The following is a 4,184-nucleotide window of genomic DNA, read 5'->3' on the forward strand; positions in this document are numbered from 1 at the left end:
TATATATATATGTGTATTTATAAATAAATAAACAAATAAAGCTGCTGCGCTAGGGACACTGGGGTCAAAATGTATGTAAATGAGTGTGCAGCGCTCAGGGTCACCAATAAGTGAACCAAAACTATCAAATACGTGTTATTAACACACAATAAAAGTGCTTATAATCTTTAGTGCATAATCTGCTACCATATCCTGGTGTTAGCCAGTGACATATTAAATACAAAATTTCACTTCGTGCAAAAGTGCAAAAAAACTTATTATACAAAAATTATAAGAAAATTCCTTGTTACAATCAAATATAAACGTGCATCAAATCAATCCAAAGGGGCATATATGCAAGTGAAAATTCATAAAGTGAGTCCAAACTGTTATTTAATCCAATTGTATCTAATATATTGATGAAAAAAACTTAAAACAGGTGCTTTGCAATCTTTCTCCCACACCATGTGTTCACGCCAAATTCCCCACTGGGGTGCGCACTCACCAAACCAATATCGTTTGTAGGCAATAAAAAGATGAGAAGCAGATACGTCCCAGCAAGCGTCTCATTAGAGTCCCATAGATCGATCTTTAGCTAGCATGTCTAGGATGAGAGCCAAGTCCCATTGTGCAAACATCAATGTCCTAGGAGGACTCTGAGAAACTGAATAACTAGGGAATTATTAGCCCACCTGATCTTTGTGGTTGCAGAATAGCTGAAATGTGGACCCTCTAGGCCAGGGATCCCAAACTCAATTCACTTGGGGGCCACTCGACAAATTCTTTTCTCCCATGGGGCCGCTTGCCAAATTTCATACTTTAAAATAAAAATGTAACTATATATTTTATATTGTAAAGCGCTGTGCAAACTATTGGCGCTATATAAATCCTGTATAATAATATCCGGTTTGGTGCTACGGACACTAATATAGACACAATAAGGCCCCATTCATATCTGTAGGTCTAGGTGCGATTAGGGATTCCTGCGTCAGAAACTTGCATTTTTCTGCAGCAGCAATGCCTAATCTGGTGTTTACAAGCGGCAACTGTCACCCATTCAAGCTAATGATCAGGTGACAGAAGTTGCATGTAAACGCCTGCACACCGCATGTAATGATACGTGATATTATTACATGCAGTTAGAAAACACTCTCCCTGGATGCACAATCATTGCATCCAGGGAGAGTGATTGAAACTACTCCCCTGCACATATACATATATCTATACTGCATATATATCTATATATATATAGATATATATAATATAAAAATCACAGTTAAACCCCCACACCCACATGTAAAATAATATAATTCCCAGTCCCCCGCACACCCACATGTAAAATAAATGTGGTACAGAGCCCCCTGTAAGGTTCTCACCTGTGAGCGTTCCAGCGCCGTTCAGCGGCCGCTCACGCACGGCGTGTGGCTCCGCCCCCGCACGGCAGCGGCCACGATAAAGAGAGGAGGGGATGATTGCTCTGCGTTCCACTAATAACGTGAACGCCCTGCAACCATCCACTGCTCTATGTACCAAAGCAAACCACACTGCTGCCTGAGGGGCCCCCTCGGTTGCCCGAACGACTGCTGAACCCTGCCATCTACTCCTCTGGAACCCCTGCAGTCTATTCCTCTGGACTACTGCCACTACAGCTACCTGCACAGTGATCCCAAGGACAAACATCCTCCAAAACCGCAAGTAACCTGTAATCTCTCTGAGACTGTACCATTGCTCCTGTGTTCCTGGCACCCCACTTATGATTGTGGTCTCACTGAACTTTGGATCTCATCACGCCCCATGTCAGTTCGTCATGCCAGTATGTCAGCATCTTCCTCCAACCTCCACAAGTAGCCTGTAATCTTTCAGAGACCGTATCATTGTTCCTGTATTGCTGGCACTCCCCTGTTCTATTTCTTCGAACTTACTGAACTTCAGATCTCATCATGCCCCATGTCAGTTTGTCATGTCAGTATGTAGGCATCTGTACTCCAGTTCATTGACTGATGCTGCACTCTCTTTGTATACCTGAGGCTTAAGCTAGCATAACCCGATTTAAAAACTACAGAACGCATCAGACCACCTAAGTGAAGATTACACTTACTCCCTGTGGGAGAACTGCCTATAACAGAGATACAGATTACCCTCAGTCCTCACACCAGGCCCATCCATCAGGAACCCAGTAGCTATTCCTCTTTATGTTCTCTTCAGTTAAATCAGTACAGAGTACTTCAGCAATTATTGTGATATGCGCACGCTCCTCCAGAGTGTATGAGGTAATACCTCTGTGGAGCCCCACTAACAATTGCAATTATCTGACGGTGTATGATAACAATTCCAAACTCCTCTTTGAACTTATGGAGAGTGACGCCTGGAATTGAATACTGAATAACTGCCACCAACTCTGGCTTCTAGTGAAAGGAGTGGGCTAAGCCTCTACAAAATTTACTGCAGAATGTGAAGGTCTCTTGCTGGACATCCAAAAAGTCAGAGTCTGACGTGGATATTACCCACAGATCCTTGAAATGATCCACTGGACTAACACAAACTGTTGTAAACTGGCCCCCCACTGTGCCTGCCTGGGCAAGTGTCCAATCAAATGGGCTTTGCCGACTCTTAAGGGGTAAATGTAGACTTCTGTCTTTATTGCTTCATAAAGGATGATTGGGTCCCTCTCCATCCTCTCTTCTGATCTTTTCCCTGACGAAAAGATCTTGTCACTCCATTCTTTGATTGGTGCTGTTTTGTAGAATCGTTCCATTGGCATTTGTTTTCCGGTCTTAGGGTTAAAGGTCTGATTTTCCTCCTGTGACCCTCGAAATTGCGGCTTCCAAATTCACCCCGAACAGGGAATTTCCGTCAAAAAGGAATTTTACACCAAGACTGCTTCAAGGAAGGGTCCGCAACCCAAGGTTTTGAGCCATAACTCCCATTTTGCTGTACCTGAGTAAGCATTGGAAGTGCATCTGATACTATCTATTGCAACTTCTCCCATGAAGTCTGTTTGCGTTTGAGCTCATCAAGAGCCTTGATGATATGTTCTTCCAGAAGATTTTGCCTGATTGCTGCCTCCGGGATATTTGTCCAACAGGACATTGGTTTAGATACGGAAGTGAGAGCGACAGCAGGCTTACCAATTGTCCCCGGTAAATTCTTCTATATAGGACATCCTTAAAAGAAGCTGAATCTTCCATTGACCGTGTAACATTTTCCACAAAGGGGAAAATAGGTGCGTCCACTACTGGTAAAGTGTCAAGTGATCTCATTGAGTGAGTCATCTTCAGCCAGAGGGGGTATAGTTTTTTTTTTATTACATTTTTTAATTCATCCTTTAATAAAACATTTTTTAAGTGTCCAGGGCTACTTCAAATACGATAGTGAAATTGAAAACTGGAACACTCTTGTTCCTCACCAGAGGAGGAATCTGAGTCCTCCCCTCCCTGAGACTGTTTATCCAAAAATAGACTGGATACTTCTGTACTGGGCTAAAGACTGTGACTGGAAAGGTCCTGAGAGACTGGCCTCAAACTCAGCCAAGGATTCCTTCACAATTTCCTTGATAAAAGAATCAATCTGAAGAAAGATGTCAGCCCAGTGCACTCTTTTACACACTTACTCCGAACAGATGGTCCTCTACCCTAAAATGGGTGGTGGATCTTGTACTCGTGGTGAGTAACTCATGACTAACTGGAATTTCTCAGCGGACGATCTATAGAAAGAACGGAAAGCTCGAACTCAAAAGGATAGGTTCTAGAATTTCCAAAAACATAAGAATTGAGAAAAAATTATCTGTAAAATAGAAAAATAAATTGGCTCCAGCTTTCCTTTCAGTGCACAGTAGACCTACAATTTCGTTTTGAAACAAAAAAATTTGTTTTGAAACAAAAAAAAAAGAATTTGTTTGGTTTAGTTTCGTTTTTCAGATTCGGATTCAGATTTTGGTTTCGGACGAAATTCGTTTATGGACGAAATTCGTTATTGGACGAATTTCGTTGCAGCAACATGACATTAGGGGGGAAAAAATACTTTTTTTTTTTTTACAGTCTGCAGAAGATGAAAAGAAAAAAAAAAAGCCTGAGGTTCCCCCCCAATTCATACCAGACCTTTTAGGTCTGATCGGCGGGTCGGCGGGGGTCATGCATCCTGATTGACCCTGGATTACATCAATGGAGCCATTTAAAAAACATTTTTTTTAATTAAAGGAATAGTCA

This window comes from Nanorana parkeri, unplaced genomic scaffold (assembly GCF_000935625.1).
Source record: "Nanorana parkeri isolate BGI_ZX_2015 unplaced genomic scaffold, ASM93562v1 scaffold1352, whole genome shotgun sequence".
In the NCBI taxonomy this organism is placed as follows: Eukaryota; Metazoa; Chordata; class Amphibia; order Anura; family Dicroglossidae; genus Nanorana; species Nanorana parkeri.